Raw genomic sequence first — 23,668 nt, forward strand, 5'->3', positions numbered from 1 at the left:
TAACCACTGCACCACTGTGCTACCCTATGTGTATGCAGGATTGTAGTGGATTTACAGCAAACTGTGGGGATACAGATTACTCTGTGTGTTAGTTTTAGATATTGGTTAATAAAAAGTCATTTGGTTGTGCAGAATTTGAGTATTGCTGTAAAAGTGAAAAAGTACTGAGTATTGCTTTTCATCTTGCACTTATCAGGGCACTTTGCAAGAATATCAGTTTCAGAGGGAATCAACAATTTATACTGTATGAGGAGAAAACGTTGGTTGGCAAGTGGATTTTGATTGGTAGAGGCATTGCCATGGAGAATGCACCAGTTGATGGTGACTGCCAATTAACTGCCAAACAATATTTGAAATTTAAATGAGGTGCCATGACCACGATTGATCAAGGCATTGTGCTCGGGAATGGCTGCCACTTACTTTGTTTAGCTGAAACAACCACAACGTGTGTACCTGTCCTTTCTGTCTGTAGTATTAATATATGTAACTTCCAGTACAGACACATGCATGACACTCTGAGCTCGACTGACAATTTTAAATTGGTTGTCAGCGTAATTCTTTACGCGCTGAGGATTATTTAGCTAACGTTGTCCAATCGCGAAATCACATCTAATGATAGATACTGTGTGTTTTGAGTTTTGTAAGCAGAGGCTGGGTGGGTAAGGTCTGTACCTGGCCCAATGCAAACAGCAGAAGAGATATGTTGTTTGATGCACTCTACTCGTCTTTGAGTTGTAGGGTATACATATCTACCATCACTAAGGCACTGAAATTCATTCATTTATTTTATTAATTTATGAGATGTGGGCAGGGTGCCAATCAAGCAGGCTATTTTGTTCAGGATGGTGCCGAGCTTCTTGAGTGTTGTTAGAGCTGCACTCATTCAGGCAAATGGAGTGTATTCCATCACACTCCTGACATGTAGATGATAGACATGGGGAGTCAGGAGGATTCCTCGACTTTGATCTACTCTGATAGCCACAGTATTTATTTAGCTAGTCCAGTTAAGTTTCTGCTCAATGATATCACCCAGGATATTGATAATGGGAGATTCAGTGAGTAGGGTGTATCAAACGACACATTCTTTCTGCTGTTTGCATGGGGCCAGGTACAGGCTGTGCCTACCCGGCCTGTGTTTACAAAACTCAACACAGTGTCCAACATTGGACAACATTTGCTCAATAATCCTCAGTGCGTTAAGAATTACACTAACAAACAATTTAAAATACCATTGAATATTAAGAGGTGATGATTAGATCCTCTCTTGCTGGAGATGGTCATTGTCTCGCACTTGTGTGTTGTGACTGTTACTTGACACTTGTCAGCCCAAGCCTGGATATTGACCAGGTCTTGCTGCATTTGGACATGAACTGTTTTATTGCCTGGAACATAAAAGTTTAAGAGGGGGTGATTTGACTGAGGTTTTTGAAATTTAATTGAAAGCATGAATAGAGAGAAAAATTTACTATTGTCAGGAAATTCAGGACAAGTGGATGTAATCTCAAAACCAGAACCTGGCCATTTACCAGGCAAACAATTCTTGAAGCAAAGAGTGGTCTGAACTCTCTCCCAGAACAAGTAACAGATGATAGCTCATGTAATAATTTTGAAGGTTAGAGATTAGATAATAGTTTTTCTGGTCAAGAGTATAAAGGGTATGAAAGGGACTTTAACTTTACTAATATTGATTGGAATAGCTAAAGCTCTAGCTCATTAGAGGGGTCAGTTTTTCCACAAAGCGTGCAGGAAGGTTTTTTGACTCAGTATGTAGATAGGCCAACTAGAGGTGAGGCTATATTGGATTTGGTGCTGGGAAATGAGCCAGACCAGGTGTTAGACTTGGAAGTTAGTGTGCATTTTGGTGATAGTGACCACAATTCGGTTACGTTCACCTTAGTGATGGAAAGGGATAGGCATGAACCTCGGGTCAGTAGTTTTGGCTGGGGGAAGGGTAATTATGAGGCTATTAGGAGAGAATTAGGAAGCATAGGTTGGACTAGGAGACTACAGGGTCTGGGAACATCCGAAATGTGGAGTTTTTTCAAGGAGCAGCTACTGTGAGTCCTTGATATGTATGTCCCTGTCAGGCAAGGAGGAAATGGTCGAGCTAGGGAACCGTGGTGCACTAAAAAAGTTGATTCGCTGGTTAAAAGGAAAAAGGAGGCTTATGTCAGGATGAGACTTGAGGGCTCAGGTAGTGCACTGGAAAGCTTTAGATTGGCTAGGAGGGAGTTAGAGTGAGTTAAGAAGGGCTAAAAGAGGACATGAGAAGACTTTGGCTGATAGGATTAAGGAGAATCCTAAGGCGTTCTATAGATATGTTAAGAACAGAAGATTGGTTAGGGCAAGATTAGGGCCAGTTAGAGACAGCAGTGGGAAGTTATGTGTGGAACCGGAAGAGATTGGAAAGGCATTGAACCAATATTTCTCTTCGGTATTCACGCAGGGAGACATAAATGTAGCTGTGGCGAACACTGGGTTACAGGGTTGTAAACTGGATAGTATTGCAGTTGATAAGGAGGATGTGCTAGATATTCTTGAGGGTTTGAAAATAGATAAGTCCCCTGGGCCGGACGGGATTTACCCTAGGATTCTCTGAGAGGCAAGGGAGGCGATTGCGGAGCCTCTGGCTCTGATCTTCAGGTCGTCGTTGGTCACAGGTATAGTGCCAGAAGATTGGAGGATAGCGAATGTTGTCCCATTGTTTAAGAAGGGGAACAGAGACTTCCCCGGGAATTATAGACCGGTGAGTCTTACTTCTGTTGTGGGCAAGGTTTTAGAAAAAATTATTAGGGATAGGATTTATAGTTATTTAGAGAGTAATGAATTGATTGGAGATAGTCAGCATGGTTTTGTGTAAGGTAGGTCATGCCTTACTAACCTTATTGAGTTTTTTGAGAAAGTGACCAAAGAGGTGGATGGGGGTAAGGCAGTTGACGTGGTATATATGGACTTTAGTAAGGCGTTTGATAAGGTTCACCTTGGAAGGCTTCTGCAGAAAATACAGATGTATGGGATTGAGGGTGATTTAGGTAATTGGATCAGGAATTGGCTGGCGGATAGGAGACAGAGGGTGGTGGTTGATGGTAAGTATTTGTCATGGAGTTCAGTTACAAGTGGTGTGCCTCAGGGATCTGTTTTGGGGCCACTGCTGTTTGTAATTTTTATAAATGATCTGGATGAGGGTATAGTTGGGTGGATTAGTAAATTTGCTGATGACACCAAAGTCGGAGGTGTGGTAGATAGTGAGGAGGGGTGTCATAGTTTACAGAGAGACTTGGACAAGTTGCAGAGCTGGGCCGAGAGGTGGCGGATGGAGATTAATGCGGAAAAGTGTGAGGTAATTCACTTCGGCAGGAATAACAGATGTGTAGAGTATAGGGCTAACGGTAGGACTCTGAATAGTGTGGATGAACAGAGGGATCTAGGTGTATGTGTACATAGATCCCTGAAAGTTGGGAATCAAGTAGATAAGGTTGTTAGGAAGGCATACGGTGTCTTGGTGTTTATTGGTAGGGGGATTGAATTTAGGAGCCGCAACGTCATGTTGCAACTGTACAAAACTCTGGTGCGGCTGCACTTGGAGTATTGTGTGCAGTTCTGGTCCCCACATTATAGGAAGGATGTGGAGGCATTGGAGATGGTGCAGAGGAGGTTTACCAGGATGTTGCCTGGTATGGAGGGGAGGTCATATGAGGAGAGACTGAGGGATTTGGGGTTGTTTTCGTTAGAAAGAAGGCGGCTAAGAGGGGACCTTATTGAAACATATAAGATGATTAGAGGTTTAGATAGGGTGGATAGTGATAGCCTTTTTCCTCGGATGGAGAAAGCTAGCACGAGGGGGCATAGCTTTAAATTAAGGGGTGGTAGTTATAGGACGGATGTCAGGATTAGGTTCTTTACCCAGAGGGTGGTGAGGGATTGGAATGCCCTGCCTGCTGCGGTTGTAAATGCGCCTAGTTTGGGGGCGTTTAAGAGATCCGTGGATAGATTTATGGATGGAAAGGGATTGGTTTAGGTTAGAGGGTCATTGCTTTTTTAATTGGTCGGCGCAACATCGTGGGCCGAAGGGCCTGTTCTGCGCTGTAATGTTCTATGAAACCTAGGCAGGTGACTGCAGTTAAGACACAAATAAGACATTTAAATTCTTTACTGATTCCTTCAATAATTATGGGGGATTCAGTCATAAGAGAAATAGATAAACATTTCCATGGATGCAAATGAGACTCCAGGATGTTATGTTGCCTCCCTGGTGCTAGAGTCAAGGGCATCTCAGAGTAGCTACAGGATATTCTGAAGGGGCAGGATGAACAGTAAGTGGTCATGTTGCACATGGGTACTAACAACATAAAAAAAAAGTCCTAGATTCTAAAAGCAGAATATAGTGAGTTAGGAAGTAAGTTGAAAAGTAGGACTTCAAAGGTAGTGATCTCAGGTTTACTGCCAGTGTCACATGCTAGTCAAAATATAAATAACAGGATATAGCTGTGGAATACATGGTGCGAGGGGAAGGGTTTCAAATTCCTGGGACATTGGGACCAGTTCTGGGGCAGGTGGGAGTGGTACAAACTGAACAAGTTGCACCAGGGCAGGACTGGGCCTGATGGCCTGGGGGGGGGGGGGGGGGGGGGGGGGGGGGGAGGCGGGGGGGGGGGGGAGGCGGGGGGGGGGGGGGGAGGGGGGGGGGGGAGGCGGGGGGGGCGGGGTGATAATTTGCTAGAGTGGCTGGTGGGGGTTTAAACTAAAATGGCAGGGAACCTAAGCAAGGAGACAGAGGAGAGGGAAACAAGACAGAAAGGGGAATAAGAAAAGTGAGAGGCAGAGAATTCAAAGGCCAGAATCAAACAGGGCCACAGTGAAAAATAATGAGAATAGGACCAGGAATGTTAAAAAGACAAAACTCAAGGCTTTGTGGAGCATTTGCAATAAAGTGGATGAATTAATTGACCAAATAGATGGAAATATGTGTGATTTGGTTGGGATTATATAGACGTGGATTCAGGATTACCAGGGATGGAAACTGAACATTCGGCATCTGGGAAGGACAGACAAAAAGAAAAAGTGGTGGAGTTGCATTGAATGGTTAAAGAGAAAATTAACACAATAGTGAGGAAAGATATTAGCTCTGAAGATGTGGAATCTGTATGGATGGAGCTGAGAAACACAAAGGGGCAGAAAGCATTAGTCGTGGTTGCATATAGACCCCCAAACTGTAGTGGAAATGTTGGGGATGGCATTAAACGGGAAATTAGAGACACAGGCAATAAAGGAACATCTGTGATTATGGGTGACTTTAATCTGCATAAAGATTGGGCAAATCAAATTAGTAACAATGCTGCAGAGGAGGTACTCCTGGAATGTATACGGGATGGTTTTCTGGAACAATGTGTTGAGGAACCAACTAGGGAATTGGTCATCCTATAATGGATATTGTGTAATGAGAAAGGAATATTTGGCAGTCTAGTAGCATGAGACCCCTTGGGGATGAGTGACCATAATATGGTAGAATTCTTCATCAAAATGCAGAGTATGTAATTGATAATGAGGCTAGGATCCTGAATCAAAATAAAGGAAAATACCATGGTATGTGATGCGAGTTGGCTGTGATGGATTACTTAAAGGAATGACAGTAGATAGGCAATGGTAAACATTCAAAGAGCACATTGGTGAACTGCAACAATTGTTCATTCCTGTTTAGTGTGAAAATTAAATGGGGAAGATGGCCAAACCATTTCTCCTCACCTCAGTTCTGAAAGATTTATCTCTTCCCCTCAAACTATAACCCCTTGTTTGGGGCTCCCCCACCATTTGGAACATTCTTTCTGAATCCACTCCATCTTTGAGATCTATGAGATCCCCTTTCACTCTTCTAAACTCCAATGAGTTTTAATGTCCTTATCTGAGGAAGGGTGTTCTTGCTGTAAAGGAAGTCCAGAGAAGTTTTACCAGACTGATTCTTGGGATGGCAACATTAATGTATAAGGAGAGATTGAGTCAGTTATGATTGTATTCGTGGAGTTTCGAAAAATGAGGGGGAATCTAATAGAAACCTATAAAATTGTAACAGGACTAAGCAGTGTAGATGCAGGATGGATGTTCCTGATGGCGAGGTAGTCTGGAACCAGGGGCCATACTTTGAGGATAAGGGGTAAATCTTTTAGGACCATTTTGGAATACTTGGAAGTGCATGGTAAAATAAACTCCAAATGAATGGTTTCCAACTACAGGTCTCTGGGTCAGATGCCAAATTAGTAAATATTCGGGCAGGATGGAGGCAATGGTTCTGTTGTTCTATTTTAGGATGTTTTAGTCACATCTGAAATTGGGACCCCATGACACCCAGAACCATTAAATCTGATCTCAAAGCCTCTTACTTCGCTTTCTTCAACAGTATTTAAAGTAAGAACAGAACTGTTAGGTCACCATTCAATTTAATCAAAAGTCCAGCATCGCTGTACCTAGTCCTCAGAAAAAGAATGGAAATCAATGCAATTTTCTAGTTCGAGTCTTGTTCTGGTGTAAGTGTAAATATTTTGTGTTGATAAAAGTGATGGGAAACAATTGCAGGTTGCCCCGATTCCCCTCACTTTCTGGCATGGCAGCAGAAAGCAGAAGGCTTTTTATTTATCTTGATTGTTTTATTGTGTTTTTGCTGCGATAGAGCATCTGTTCCTGCCCAAATAGAAGAGCTGACCCAATGGACTAAATGTTGTTGGCTGGAATATTTAACTGAGAAAGAATCTCTCTCGGTGCTATGGTCTTTGTTGAGCCCCTTCTCCCTCTTACCTTTCTTCTCCTGAGCAATGTGCACTAACTTTGCTCATAGAATCAAAGGGGCAATTACAGCACAAATACCAAGCTGGCTGAGTGACAGGAGCAGAGAGCACTGGGGAGTGGTTGTCCCTTGAAATGAATGAAAATTTCCAGAGGAGTTTCGTAAGGGTCGGTACCAGAACCGCAGCTTTCCTCAGTTAGAGATTAATGGCTTAGACTTGGGGGTTTGGGGGCTACAATTCCAAAATGTTTGGAGGACAGGGCAAGTTGAGATTATGTTCAATTAGGTGTATGGGATCCTGGTCTTTACGAATAGAGGAATATGCTGGAATTTAATGCCTTGCCGGCCCAAGTCTCGTAAAATTCTGTCTGAGGCCAATGGGAATGCCATTCTGCGAGCCTTGCCCACCCCAATCCTAGAGTGGGCAAGGTGATAAAGTTCCAGCCATAGAGTACAAAAGCAAGGAGTTTATGGGCCTGAACTTTTAGGATTTTGGGTTTTCCTTTCCAACATCCAAGGAATGAGTAGAAAGCACATTCCTGCCAATTCTGCCTGCCTACAGCCATTAATGCTCCAAAAAGCAAAAGGCAATTGGCTGGAGATGGGACTTCTTCCCCTCCCTCAATTTGTTTGTGGCTTCTTAACGAGAAGGCCTGGCTTTCAGAATGGACTGCGCTCTCCTGTTGCCATTACTCAGCAGTCAGCCACCCGAGGACCACGTAGAGGGAAAACCTAACTTTGAGCAATAAGTCCTCCTCTAATTCTTTCCTTCTTCAGGGGAAAAACGCCCAACTTCTGTTCAGGCCAATTTGGGATGATGTGGTTAGCATTGGCCAGTTGAACCTGTAGGGGTAAAGTTTGATTTTGGCAGGGATACAAAATGGGAGCAGTGAATTTAATGCCCATTATAAAGTCTGGAAGGAACATGGGTTGTAATGTATAACATGCAGCTGATCCATCCCCTGCTGTGCACCCTCACAGAGATTTTCCCCTAGTTTCACCACTCCTGGCATTACATACCAGATCATTCCTATTTCATTGCTGAAGCTTTCAGAACAATTTAAGTAACAATGGGCTCAAACTACTGATCCCTGCTCTGATCTCTGCCAACCCAAATGGCTTTTGGACTGAGCTTTTCCAGGAACAAGGCCAAGTCAAAAATTGCAATTGCCTGAAAAAGAATTACTTTGAAAATGAGTTTCCATGTGGATCAATAACACTGATAAAGGGACCTGAGAACTGGTTTCAGCCTGGTTCTCACCCTCACTCAAACCCCGGGCACACTTGCTGCTCCATGTTTATAGGCTGCAGTGAGGTGGAGATGCCGGCGTTGGACTGGGGTAAACACAGTAAAAGGTCTCACAACATCAGGTTAAAGTCCTTACCTGACAAAGGAGCAGCGCTCCGAAAGCTAGTGGCTTTTGCTACCAAATAAGCCTGTTGGACTTTAACCTGATATTGTGAGACTTCTTACTGAATAGGCTGCAGGACGTTGAAGGAACTGTGTCCGCTCCTGTTTCCTTAACCATCCTGCCCCCCCAACAGTGCCAGGCACTGCTCAGATAATCAGGAAATAAGATTAATCCAGCTCTCATTAAGCAGTTTAAAAGGTCCCGTTTAGTTGCAATGTCTTGGGTTAGTGTTGGGCCATGTCGCTTGCATGTTTTTGGCTGGCACCAGTGTGAGCTCAGCCTGAGTCCCTGTCAGAAGCTGGAAATTCAGCATCAGTTGGGATTCTACCCTTACTAACATTCTAGAACAAGGGGTCATAGTTTTAGACTAAGAGAAGGCAGATTTAAAGCAGGAATAAGGAGGAATTATTTCACTCAAAGAGTTGTGAATCTGTGGAATTCTGTACCCCAGGGTACAGTGGACACCGGAACACTAAACAAATTTAGGGAGCAGTGAGAAGTCTCACAACACCAGGTTAATTTAAAGTCAATTAAGTAATTTAAAGTAATTAAAAATTTAAGGAGGAGCTGGATAGGTTTTTAATTAGTAACGGGATGACGGGTTATGGAATGGCTTCTTTCTGCACTGTAGGGTTTCTATGATTCTATGACTGAACTGTTTCCTGCAACAGGGAGTGTGACTCATACTGCCTTCGATAACATTGTCCTCTGCACACAGGATGGCACAGTAGTTAGCACTGCCTGCCTCACAATGCTAGGGACCTGGGTTCAATTATAGCCTTGCGGACTGGCTGTGTGGAGTCTGCATGTTCTCCCCGTGTCTGTGTTTCCTCCGGGTGCTCCGATTTCCTCTCAAACTCCAAAGATGTGCAGGTTAGGTGGATTGGCCATGCTAAATTGCCCCTGAGATATGTAGGTTAGGGGGAATTAATGGGGTAAATGCATGGGATTATGGAGTAGATCGGGGAGGGTCTTGAGTGAAATATTCTTTCAGGGAGACACGATGGGCTGAATGGCCTTATTCTATATTGTAGGGATTCTACTCTGTGAACTTCCTCAACTGGTGTCTTCGCCTTTCCTCTCCATATTTAGTGAGGACAAAGATCTTTACAAAGATACTTACTGAACTATACTTTCCCAAATGGATTAAGTTTTTAAAAAATTCTTTTCTAGGATGTAGGCATCGCTTGCAAGGTCAGCATTTGTTGCCCATCCCTAATTACCCTTGAACTGAGTGGCTTGCTCAACCATGTCAGAGGATATTAAGAATCAATCACATAGCAATGGGTCTGGAGTCACATGTAGGCCAGGCTAGGCAAAGATGGCAGATTTCCTTCTCCAAAGGAACATTAAAACAAGGATTCACATTCACTATTATGTGATTAGCTTTTCAATACCAGACTTTTAACTGAATTTGAATTCTACCAGCTGCCGTGGTGTGGTTTAAACCCATGTCCCCAGAGTATTAGTTGGGTCCTCTGGATACTGTTCCAGTGATGTTACTGCTGGGTCAATGTCTCCCTCTAACGTTAGTGTCCATTCTTGCGATGCATCCCTTTAGTGTTGGTGCATCACATGACGCTTCAGACACATGACCTGTGGCCTCTTCCTGATGTCCCCAGTGGATGTACTAAGTGTATTGGCTGGTTTCAGTAGCAGCCAAGTGGAATTGAACTGGCCTTGCTTATTCCAGAGCAGGCAATATAAATAATATCAGCCATATTCACTGCCTCTGTGACTATCAAGTCCTGTCAAATGCCACTAGACAACACTTAGGCTGCTTGGTGTGTCAGGTGTGGGATTGTATTGGGAAGCAGAGCCTGAGCAGACCCCTGTGCTGGCTGCTTCTCACTTTCTCAGCGTGTGGAGACGTACCCCTGGGATAAAGCTTGGGATAATGGTTATACCCATCTCAACCCCCAGCATGTTGAATGACAAAAGCACCTCTTGTAGGATGGCCCCATTGCTACTGCAATTTTGGGAGGGGTTGCCAAGGCTACATAGAGCTATTTTTTAAAATTCATTCACGGGACATAGGCATCACTGGCATTTATTACCCATCCCTAGTTGCCCAAGGGCAGTTGAGAGTCAACTATCTTGCTAGGGCTCTGGAGTCACACATAGGCCAGACCAGGTAAGGACATTAGTGAACCAGATGGGTTTTTCTGACAATTGACAATGGTTTCATAGTCATCAATAGATTCTTAAGTCTAGATTTTTTTTATTGCTGATGTTTGACCACACAAGGGAAGAAGTGAAGGGAAGAGATGGAAGAAATCAAGGTTGGAGGGAGGGATGGGATGACAGGAAAACAGGAGAGAAATATTCTTGATACTTAGGTTGTTACATGCAGTGTCATCCACCCTATGGTACTGGGCAGGTTGGAGGGTGTGTTGAGCTGGTTGGGGCAAAACGTGGATTGTACAATTGGTACAGTTGGCCTGGACTATGGATGGGGAAATAAAGAATCAGAGTTCCCAATGTTGTTCACTAAAATAACTTCAATATTGGGAAGGACTCTATATCCTCTAATACCTTTATTAATCTATGAGTCTATGACAGGATTGGCCTCAGTTTTGATGCACTGTCTCTAATGCTTAGGTTGTTAGATGCAGTGTCGTCCACCCTATGGTACTGGGCAGGTTGGAGGGTGTGTTGAGCTGGTTTATCAAAGCTGGGGCAAGACGTGAATTGTATAATTCAATCTTTTAGGAGAGAAAAAAAATTGCTTTAAAAAAATGAAAGGGGCGAAAGATCATTTAAAATGACTGCCTTGTATGTATTACAGAGAGAACTAAGAACAAAGAACATAAAAAAAATTACAGCACAGGAACAGGCCCTTCAGCTCTCCGTGCCTGCGCTGACCATGCTGCCCAACTGAAATAAAACCCCCCACTCTTCCAGGGACCGTATCCCTTTATTCCCATCCTATTCATGCATTTGTCAAGATGCCCCTCAGAAAGTCACTATCATAAAGAGAAACAGAGTTAATGGGCCCACCCAGAGTGATCTCACTCAGGACTGAACCCAGTTGATGCTATCATGGCACAATGGTTATTACTGCTGCCTTACAGTTCCAGGGATCCAGGTTTGTTTCCTGGCTTGGGTCACTGTCTGTGTGGCGTCTACACATTCTCTCCATGTCTGCGTGGGTTTCCTCTAGGTGCTCCTGTTTCCTCCCACAGTCTGAAAGACGTGCAGGTTAGGTGCATTGGCCATGCTAAATTCTCCCTCAGTGTACCCGAACAGGGGCCAGAGTGTGGTGACCAGGGGGTTTTCACAGTAACTTCATTGCAGTGTTAATGTAAGCCTACTTGTGACACTAATAAATGAACTTTAAACTCTATCTCGTGAAGCCCATAATGAGTACTTGGTTTTTCTGTACCATTGATGTGTTGCTGCTGATTCTGCTATAACACCAACAAAATGCGTCAATGTGTGCAAGCAGTCAGCAGAGGGAGTCTGCATTCAGGGAGAGCCATGTCTACAACACATTAGAATTTCACTTTAAAAGGCAGATATATCAGACAGAGTAAGTTATGATGGATTCAATGTACAAAATACCATCGTGCACGCTCCTCGGAAATATTAATGAAATGCTGCTATCATTGAAATTTGACTTCATATCCATTTGTACTAAAAGGATAGTGATGCTATTGAAAGAGCTGTAGAATTTCCTGCCCATCATGTGAGGTGCAAGCAATTCCTCCAAAGTTCTCCCAGCCAAACTCTGCTATTTCTATCCATTTCCAACCCCAACTTGTTAATTTATTTTTTGAAGAGAGTTTTTAATTGCTCATAATGTCCCAGATTTTATCCAATTTTCCCTCTCCACTCCTGCCTTTAATCCAATATCTCTTCACTGGGGTACAATTTCATGTTCACTTGACTCCTTGGTTAAGTGACTATTCCTCTTGTCCACCCCCTAGGCAGTGAGTGTCAGTAAGTCAGTTATTTGATCTCATTGGATTAAGCTCAATTCTACCCTCATCCAATGCCCATAAACATTCTCCTTGTGTCTATTCTGCTATTCCGGTTGGCAGTTGGTGACTAGTGGAGTGCCGCAGGGATCGGTGCTGGGGCCTCAACTGTTTACCATTTACATAGATGATTTGGAGGAGGGGGCCGAGTGTAGGGTGATGAAATTTGCTGATGACACGAAGATGAGTGGAAAAGCAAATTGCGTGGAGGGTGTGGAAAGTCTGCAGAGAGATGTGGATAGGCTGAGTGAATGGGCGAGGACCTGGCAGATGGAGTATAATGTTGGCAAGTGTGAGGTTATCCACTTTGGCAGGAATAATAGTAGGAGGGATTATTATTTAAAAGGCGAAAAGCTGCAGCATGCTACGGTGCAGAGGGACCTGGGGATCCTTGTGCACGAGTCGCAAAAACCCAGCCTGCAGGTGCAGCAGGTGATCAAGAAGGCGAATGGAATTTTGGCCTTTATAGCGAGGGGGATAGAATATAAAAGTAGGGAGGTCTTGCTGCAACTGTACAGGGTACTGGTGAGGCCACAGCTGGAGTACTGTGTGCAGTTTTGGTCGCCGCACTTGCGGAAGGATATCTTAGCCTTGGGGGGAGTGCAGAGGAGGTTCACTAGGCTGATACTGGAGATGAGGGGGTTGGCCTATGAAGAGAGACTAAATAGACTGGGTCTGTACTCATTGGAGTTTAGAAGGATGAGGGGGGATCTTATAGAGACATATAAGATAATGAAGGGGATGGATAGGGTAGAAGTAGAGAGATTCTTCCCGCTTAGAAAGGATAGCAGGACTAGAGGACACAGCCTCAAGATAAGGGGGGGGGGGCAGTTTAGATCAGAGTTAAGGAGGAACTTCTTCACTCAAAGGGTGGTAACTCTCTGAAATTCTCTGCCCGTTGAAGTGGTGGAGGCTACCTCGCTAAATATATTTAAGTCACGGGTAGATAGGTTTCTGATAGACAGGGGAATTAAGGGTTATGGGGAGAAAGCAGGAAAGTGGAACTGATCCACTTCAGATCAGCCATGATCTTATTGTATGGCGGGGCAGGTTTGAAGGGCTAGATGGCCTACTCCTGCTCCTATTGCTTATGTTCTTATGTCTGCGTGGGTTTCCTCTGGGTGCTCTGGTTTCCTCCCACAGTCCAAAGATGTGCGGGTTAGGTTGATTGGCCATGCTAAGAAATTGCCCATTTGTGTCCAGGAATGTTTGGTTAGAAATATTAGTGTGTATAATATGTAAGGATATAGGGATGGGGCCTGGGTGGGATTGTGTTCAGTGCAGACTCGATGGGCCGAAGTGCCTCTTTCTGCACTGTAGGGTTGTATGTTCTATGTTCTAAACATTCACTTCCACCATTGGTCCTTGACTAAGGGTCAGGAATGGACTTCCCTTCCCTAACCCGGGCCGCAGAAGCTAATTGTAGTGAGATCAACTAACTGAGCTGACAGCTGGGATCTGCCTAGTCTTTTTTTGAAGTTAATTTCCTTACTGCTCCTCACGACATATTTTATTCTGACTGGGTCACTTACTGTTTACCAACAGAAAGCTAGTCCCATTTCTGTGTCAATGCTGTGCTTGAAACCAGCTATTCCAGGAGATTGACACTAACTCTAGGAGAGAGAAATGACATTTTCTCTGGTCTCAACATCTTTCAAGCTTGTTGCTTCATAACTCAGCTCAACAAGGCCTCTACTTTCTCAGAAGACTAAGGAAATTTGGCATATCTGCTACAACTATCACCAACTTTTACAGTTGCACCTTAGAAAGCATTCTTTCTGATTGTATCACAGCTTGGTATGGCTCCTGCTCTGTCCAAGACCATAAGAAACTTCAAAGGGTTGTGAGTGTAGCCCAATTCATCATGCAAACCAGCCTCCCATCCATTGACTCTGTCTACACTTCCTGCTGCCTCAGCAAAGCAGCCAGCATAATAAAGGACTACACGTACCCCGGACATTCTCTCTTCCACCTTCTTCCGTTGGGAAAAAGATACAGAAATTTGAGGTCACGTACCAACTGATTCAAGAACAGCTTCTTCTCCGCTGCCATCAGATATTTGAATGGACCTACCTCGCACTAAGTTGATCTTTCTCTGCACACTAGCTATGTCTATAGTACTACATTCTGCACTCTGTTCTTTCCTTCCCTATGTATGGTATGCTGGTGTGCAAGAAACAATACTTTTCACTGTATGTTATTATTTATTATTGTGACAATAATAAATCAAATCAAATCAAATTAAAATGTAGCTGAAAGCTGGACACTAACTGTGTGAGCAATCACAACTATCCTCTGCTGGACTGCCACCTCCTTATGACATATTTTCCATTTTTTACTGTGTCTACAAAAAACATTCCAGTGAGGAATTTCCATTGCTTAATTGTCCTCCTCCCCTGCCCTGAAAGTTTTACCTTGTGCTGGAGGTAGATGCCAAGAGCAACTCCACTCTCTCACCCAAGTGGTTCAGCTGATGGAGAAGATTGCGAAAGGATATCAAGTCTGTTCAGTTGTGGGGGAGGGGTGGAGGGGGGTGGGGAGGAGAGGGAAGAATCAATGATTATGTAGCTTTGATCTGGATCACTGGACGGTAGGCAAGAATGGGAGACCCAGTCTGAGAACATTGTAACTAATTGTATAGGGCTAACCACTATCCCTGTTGGAATGAGCTAATTCTACAAGGTAGGAATTAAACCTGAGAACACAGCAGCCCGCACCTCCCCCAAACCCCAGCCCACTCTGTTATCCCTTTCCCACCCCCTAACACTAGCCCCAGCACACTCTGTCACCCCTTTCCCAACCCCCAACCCCAGCCCTTTCTGACAACCTCTAATTACCCTACTAATTCCATTCTGGACTCAGAATGCAATGGATGTCACCTCTGAACAGAGAACTCTGGGTGGATTATAGCGTGGGTACAGGCTATAATCCACTCGTTTTAGAATAGTTCTGGGAAATGGGTAATGCTTGAAAAAGATTCATCTGATCATGTGCCTCAAAGTGTTGATGGGATCCTGTGTACGTTTGTCAGCACAAGTTACCGCATTTCAGAAACGGGTAATTAATTGTGTGAAATACTCGGAGACATTTTGACAAGTAATACAGAGCTATATATATGCAAATATTTATTTCTCTTTAATGCGCATTGAATATTAATCTGCCCCCTATGCTCACACCTTTGCACTCATAAATAAAGTGCACTATTTTGATCAGGTGCATTGACAATGGGATGTTATATGAACACAGTCCCATTTCACATTATTTCCTTGTCTCTGATTGAATCTGCCTGTACCATGCCCCATCCCCCATCAGGAGAATGAATGAATTACCTTGTCCAGAGATCTCTCGTGCTGCTAGTAACCTGCTTCCAGGAGTTGCATTGCAGGGAACCTAGGGAAGGTTAGGATTCATCATAGGACCTCTACAGTGCACAAGGAGACATTTGGCCCATCAAGCCTGCACCGACAACATTCCCACCCAGGCCCTACCTGCATAGCCCCAGATATTTATCTCTGACACTAAGGGGCAATTTAACACGGCCAATCCACCTGAACTGCACATCTTTGGGGTGTAGGAGGAAACCGCAGCACCCAGAGGAAACCCACACAGATACAGGGAGAATGTGCAGACTCCACACAGTACGGATTTGAATCTGGGTCCCAGGCACTGTCAGGCTGCAGTGCCTCACTGTGCTACCCTGATTGTCCCCTGTAGCTTCCTCTTCCTTCCCTGTGAGGAGTTCTTTGGCTGGAATTTGTGTCGTCAAGAACTTGACTGCACAAGGGATGAGAGGGAGGTGCTGCCAACTTATCCATTGCAGAACAGTGATGCCAGGCTTTGCATCAGTATCCCTGTTACAGGGATCAGCTGCTTACCTATCCTCCTGTTTCTAAAGGTTCTGCCCGTGCAAATACCTGCTAACCTGACCCAGTTCAAGATCACCTCAACTCCAACATATGTGGGACATCATTTAAATGCATTTAGCAGTCGGAATGCTTGTTAATATTGGTGTCGGTAGCTGGAAGCTCAAGGGCATGTGCAAAGTTCTAGCACTCGGCTATTATTCAGCTGTCGTACATTAGGCCAATTTACCAATTATATTCTTCCTGTCACTTAACTTGTTACCTTTATAAATACAAACCTGTCACTCTGCTGTACGCGAGTTCATTTTTTACTCTGCAGCGATTCATTGGAAAAATAACTCTGAGATATACCAAATATTAGCTTTAGTCGCCTGCTCCAACACACAAAGATTAATGACTGTCAGTTTTAATACTTGAACACTTTGTAACATGGATATATACGGAAGTGGGAAAGAGACGTGGCACTTACAAAATGTTTAAAAATCTGATACTCTGTTCTATTTCCTCTCTCTGTCAATTGCTTTCTTTAACAAAAAACTTTGTTGTCTCTTGAAGCCACCCTTTGCCTTAGAACATAGAACATAGAAAACTACAGCACAAACAGGCCCCTCGGCCCACAAGTTGCACTGATCATATCCATACCTACTAGGCCTATCTATAACCCTCAATCCCATTAAATCTCATGTATTCATCCAGAAGTCTCTTAAAAGACCCCAACGAGTTTGCCTCCACCACCACCGACAGTAGCCGATTCCACTCACCCACCACCCTCTGACCTTCATTATATCTTTGGCTAGTTTGGTTAACATTTCGTGGAAAGTAGATCCATTTAAAATGTATTTTGTCTTTTCCTTGGACACTTTCTTAACCTGAGGTGTGGCTCCACATTTATATAAACCAGATGCACTGGAGGCAGGCTGGGTGGGGAAGGGTGTATTTTCCTCAGAGCAGGGAGTGCTGGGTATGTGCAATAAATCAGTTAATAGAATAGTAATAGAATCCCTACAGGGCAAAAGGAGGCCATTCGGCCCATTGAGTCTGCACCAGTCACAATCCCACCCAGGCCCTAATCCCGTAACCGCATACATTTACCCTGCTTATCCCCTGACACTAGGGTCAATTTAGCATGGCCAATCAACCTAATCTGCACCTCTTTGGACTGTGGGAGGAAACCGGAGCATCTGGAGGAAACCCCACCCCACTTTCCCCCACTGCAGTGCTAACCACTGTGTCACCATGTCAATGTTAATGGTGGAAATGTTGTGTAGACCCTTCACCTGATTGTGGTTCTGGCTGGGGGAGGATTGATGTATATTCTGCACCCAGAATTTTAATCACCCCATCATTGGTGGCCGCATCTTCAGATGGCTTGGTCCTGAGCTCCGGAATTTTCTCCCTAAACCTCTCTGCTTTTCCTCCTTTAAGATATTCCTTTAAACCTACTTCACTGACAAAGCTTTTGTTCATCTGCCCTAAGATCTTCTCATGTGTCTTTTTAAATCTTTTCTTTACAACACTCCTATAAAGGACTCTGGGCTGTTTTGTCACATGAAAGAATTTGTATAAATATAAATTGTTTTTTAAAAATTCCCTCAGCTTCCATTCTCCAATTTCAGAAATAGCAAAGGTGCAGAACAGTCTGTTTTCATCTCAAACCTCTGACACAACCCCTTTGCTTTCCCTGATTAAGCTCCCCCATTTTCTTATCTGTTTCCTTCATCAACTATTTGCTCAGTTCTTTCAATGTCTTTCTGTTGCCTCTTTGAAGTCATCTCTTTCTATCATTTATTAGGCAGTTCAGAGGCATTCTAACCCATCCTCCCCTTTTGTGATTGCAATCTGAGTTGAACCCCCACCCCCATTAGCATGGTGTGGCTCCTGCTCTGTCCAAGGCTGCAAGGCACTGCAAAAGGTCTCGAATGGAGACCAGTCCTTCACTCAAACCGGCATCCTATCCATTGACACACTCTACACTTCCCACTGCTTCAGAAAAGCTGCCAGCATAATCAAGGACCCCACGCGCTCCAGACATTCTCTCTTCCGCCTTCTTCTGTTGTGAAAAAGATACAAAAGTCTGAAATTGCATACCAACCAACACAAAAACAGCTTCTTCCCTGCTGCCATCAGACTTGTCAATGGGCCTACCTCGCATTAAATTGATCTTTCTCTACACCCTAGCTATGACTGTAATATCGCACCCTGCACTTTCTCGTTTCCTTCTCTATGAACAATATGCTTTGTCTGTATAGTGCACAAGAAACAATACTTTTCACTGTATACCAATACATGTGACAATAATAAATCAAATCAAATCAAATATTATTCTGAGAATGCTTGCTTATTTCCTCAGTTTTGAATCCTGTTTGTGTTTCTCTTTTCTAAATACATAAGAACATAAGAACATAAGAAATAGGAGCAGGAGTAGGCCATCTGGCCCTTCGAGCCTGCCCCGCCATTCAATAAGATCATGGCTGATCTGTCGTGGCTCAGTTCCACATTCCCGCCCTCTCCCCATAACCCTTAATCCCCTCTCTCATCAAAAACCCATCAACCCGCGTCTTAAAAATACTTAGCGAGGTAGCCTCCACCACTTCAACGGGCAGAGAATTCCAGAGATTCACCACCCTTTGAGTGAAGAAGTTCCTCCTCAACTCCGTTCTAAACCGCCGCCCCTTTATCTTGAGGCTGTGTCCCCTAGTCCTATTATCCTTTCTGAGCGGGAAGAGTCTCTCCACCTCTATCCTATCCATCCCATTCATCATCTTATACGTCTCAATGAGATCTCCCCTCATTCTTCCTGCTGTGTGATGCCAGCATTTTTCAAACTATGGAGTCAAAACTCAACAAGCCAACCATTCTACCAACATCAGTTGACAACTGGTCATTTAAATAAATCCAGGTAGGTTGGCGTGTTATATGGTGGGGATGAGAAACTGGCCTTCAAGTCACTCACTTCAATTTCTGCTGGGGGCGGGGGCAATGTTTTTGGATGGTAGAGAGGTAAAGACAACTCATCTGCCCTACAGAGCTGATCCCATATTAAAATATTTTAATGAGGCTGCTTGCCATTTTACTTGAAATACCCACAGGTTGGATTTTGTGAGGTTCAGGCAACCCAGCAGCTGAAGGGAGGAGTTGGATGTATCAGGAAAGTACTTCACAGCATTGCTGGTGGGCCAAGAGGAACAGAAGTGTTTCCCCAGCACACTGAGCTTACCCAGTCCTCTCCCTGTGATCAGACACCATGATATCCTCTCTGCCACCCCTTTAATGGCTTCTCTGATCTTCCACAATGTCCCCCCTGCCCATTCTCTCCCTCTCTCTCTCTCTCTCTGTCTCTCTTTCCCTCCAATCTTACTGCTCCTTGAGCCTTCTTGTCCAACAGCTTTACAATCTGGCTGGCTGCCAACTGGGAAGCTGAGTGAAAACATTTGAAAAAGACCCCACCGTTAAATTTCTCATTGGGTGGTTAAAATCCCAGGGGATAGTTGGAAGCTAGCCCTTGGGCAGGGATTTCACGGAATGAGGTGGAATGCTGCTTTCATATCTCACCCAACATTTCTCTCTGCTGATTTCAATGGAATAGAAGATCTGATGGGTGTAAGATTATAGTTCCATGAGCTCAGACACATCTCATTCCTTATGGGTGATTAGATTAAAAGTGATTAGATTAAAAGGGTGATTAGATTAAGAAAGCTAGAGAGAGAATGGAAGGCATTACCAATTGTTAAAATTAAAGGTAAAGTTTATTTATTAGTCACAAGCAGGGCTTAAATTAGCACTGCAATGAAGTTATTGTGAAATTCCCCTAGTTGCCACATTCCGGTGCCTATTTGGGTCAATGCACCTAACTAGCACTGTGGGAGTCACTGGACAGTGGGAAACTCTCAGTCAGTTGGAAGAAGGCAGATGTGCTGTGCATGTTCAGAAAGGGCGGTGAAACAAGCACATGCCTACAGGAGGTCTTTAAAAATGATGTAAGGCTTTGATGGGGATACAGAGAGAATGGATGGCATGTTACAGCCCTGCCACAGCAGGGCAGGGTCGGAAGTGCAACAAACTTTTCAAATGTCCATTGACTTCAATGAGACTGAAAGACTCCATCGCCTAGAGGAACGGTAAAACTCCACCTAATATTTCTTCTTGTGGGGAAGAACATAATCAATAAAAAACAAAGAACAGGCCCTTCGGTCCACCAAGCCTGTGCTGGCACATGCTGCCTTTCTAAACTAAAGACCTTTTGCCTCTATGCAGATTGTATCTCTCTATTCTCTGCCTATTCATGTATTTGTCAAGATGCCTCCTACACGTTGCTATTGTATCTGCTTCTACCGCCTCCTCTGGCAATGCATTCCCAGCACTTACCAACCTCTGTGTAAAAGAATTGTCTCTTACATCTCCTTTAAACTTTACCCTTTTTATCTTAAACCTAAGTCCCCCTAGTAATTGACATTTCTACCCTGGGAAAAAGACTTTGCCCAGCCATTCGATCCATGCCTCTCATAATTCTGTAGACTTCGATCAGGTTGCTCTTCAGCCTCCGATGTTCAAGTGAAAACAAGCCAAGTTTGTCCAACCTCTCCTTATAGCTCACGCCCCCCAAACCAGGCAACATCCTGGTAAACCTTTTCTGTACTCCCTCCAAAGCTTCCACATCCTTCTGGTAGTGTGGCGACCAGAATGGTATGCAATATCCAAATGTGCCGTAAATAAAGTTCAATAACAGTTGCAACATGACTTGCTAATTTTTATACTTTATGCCCCGACTGATGAAGGCAAACATAGGCTATGCACCTTCTTGACCACCTCATCCATTTGTGTTGTCACTTTCAGGAAGCTGTGGACCTGTACACCTAGGTTCTTCTGTGCGTTAATTCTTCGAAAGGTCCTGCCATTTACTATTTACTTCCTTTCTGCATTAGACCAATACAGCATACTCACCAAGAAATCCAAAAGGTAATTTAAAAGAAACTTCATCACCCAAAGAGTGTTAAGATTTGGAACTCTCTGCCACAGAGACCGGTTAAAGAGAACAGTACAGATGCATTTAAGGAAAAACTAGATAAGTATATGAGGAGAAGGGAATAGATAGTTACGCTGATAGATTTAGATGAGGGTTGGGAGAGAGGAGGCTTGACTGGAGCTCGACCATGGAATAGCTGGGCTGAATTGGTCTGTTTCTGTGTGTTTCTGATGTAATCCTGTGTAATGAATTTATGTATTTGTTAGCCTTTGATTCGCGCAGTATAAAATAATGGAATTCATTTTCTCAATGTGGCAGTCTTGGATGTTTGAATGTTTCTAATTGTGGTTCTCCACGAGTCTCATCTCTAGCAGTCTTTCCATGATGACATTATGGGGGGGTTTTTACATTCTCGCTCGTCCCAAAACTGTAAAATACCATCCGAGGTCAATGGACCATCCCATCGTCCACCCCTCACCTGCTCCGATTCCTGTGGTGGGTGGAGTGGTAAAATTCCGATGAATATCACTATGAAGCAAATAGAAGCAAGAATCACACAACAGCCATGCTTCCTCAAGGAACATTATCTAGCAAATAATTGCCATGCTCAAAAGTTCAAAGTTTATTTAAAGTTTATTTATTAGCATTACAAGTAGGCATACATCAACACTGCAATGAAGTTACTGTGAAAATCCCTTAGTCACCATACTCCAGCACCTGTCTGGGTACACTGAGGGAGAATTTAGCATTGCCAATGCACCTAAACAGCACATCTTTTTGAAAGTAACACTTCCGCAGCCTAGATTATTTTGAAGGAACTGTGCAACAGATAGCTCAGCAAATATCCATGTTTGTTGGCGTCTGCTGTTTGGCGTCCTGCCCTCTTAAGGGAGCAGCCTTTCATTATTACCTGAGCACGAAATGGAAAAGGAGAAACAGGAACCACTAGCGCCTCTACCTGCCCGAGCTCTTAGGGGCCCTGCTCCGCAATTAGAAAATCTCCTAAGTTGTTCCTGCATGAATGAACTAAGACAGGCCAAATGGCCTTCATCGTTCATAGTCATCTTGCAATATTATTTGTTACTAATATCAGAAAGCACATTTTCAACCATTGTGCCTTTGGACGTGGGCAGATAACAAAAGGCTTTAAGAGTAATAAGCAAAAGAAGATTTTAAGTGCTGAATAGTAATGTAATTTCTATCTGTGGAGGTTGCATTTAATACTGAAGTGCATATTCTCTCTGATAGGGTTAGGTTTTATAGCATGTTATTGTAGGACCATGCATTAACTACTCTGACTGATGTATTAAGCATTATGTCTCATCTTTAAAGGGGGATTAATGGAGATTTATGGCTCCACTTAAGAGTTTAAATATCACTCTGACCCAGATTATTTTCCCTTCACAATGACTGTAGAAACAATAGACAGTGTTCGACCATATCTCCAGCTAGCTGGGTAGGTTAGGTCGTTAACTCCTTTCCCTTCTAATTGCAGTTTGGGGGCCCGGACATCTACTGACTGAAATATTTTTGAAAATGCATTTGTGGGACAGGGGCGTTATTGGCTGGCCAACATTTATTGTCCATCCCTCGTCACCCTTGGAGGACAATTGAGAGTCAACCACGTTTCTGTGGGTCTGGAGTCACACGTAGGCCAGGCCAGGTAAGGATGGCAGATTTCCTTCCCGAAGAACATTAGAGATGTGATGGCCTGGAGGTATTATCACTAGACTGTTAATCCAGAAACTCAGCTGGGGACCTGGGTTCGAATCCTGCCACAGCAGGTGGTAGAATTTGAATTCCATTAAAAGAATTAAGAATCCACTGCTAACCCACTATCAACTGTCAAAAGAACCCACCTGGTTCACTAATGTCCTTTAGGGAAGAAAACCTGCCGTCCTCACCTGCTCTGGCCTACAAGGGATTCCAGAGCCACAGCAACGACTCTCAACTGCCCTCAAGCAACGAGGGATGGGCAATAAATGCTGGCCAGCCAGCGATGCCCATATCCCATTGTATAAAAAAATTAGTGAACTAGATGGATTTTTCCAACAATAGCTCCATGGTATTCAGTAGGTCCTTAATTCCAGATATTGGTTACTAAATTCAAACTCCACCATCTGCCATGGTGGGATCTGAACCCAGGCCCACAGAACATTAGTTGAGTTTCTGAATTAAGAGTTTAGTGATAATACCACAAGGTCATCTCTTCCCTCTGAGAGGTAATAAGCCGTGGATAACGAAGGTGGTGAAGGAAAGTGTTAAATTAAAAGCGGAGGCATTTAGAGTAGCTAAGAGTAGTGGGCGAGAAGAGGATTGGGAGAGGTTTAAATGTCAACAAAGATTGACAAAGAAGTTGATAAAGAAGGGTAGGAGAAACTATGAAGCTGGGCTAGCGCTTAATATAAAAAAGGATAGCAAGAGTTTTTATAAATATATAAAAAGGAAGAGGCTGGCTAGGGTGAACGTTGGTCCCTTAGAGGATGAGAAGGGGGACTTAGTGGTAGGGGATGGGGATATGGCAGAGGTCTTGAATAACTTTTTTGTTTCGGTCTTCACGGAGGAGGACGTGAATAATTTGCCGGATGTTAGAGATGGAAAGGTGGTAGGACTGGAGGGTCTTGATGACATTACTGTTACTAGAGAGGTGGTGCTCGACAGACTGGAGGGGGCTG

The sequence above is a fragment of the Carcharhinus amblyrhynchos genome, chromosome 1 (genome assembly GCF_965287045.1).
Source record: "Carcharhinus amblyrhynchos chromosome 1, sCarAmb.v2.hapA, whole genome shotgun sequence".
NCBI lineage: Eukaryota > Metazoa > Chordata > Chondrichthyes > Carcharhiniformes > Carcharhinidae > Carcharhinus > Carcharhinus amblyrhynchos.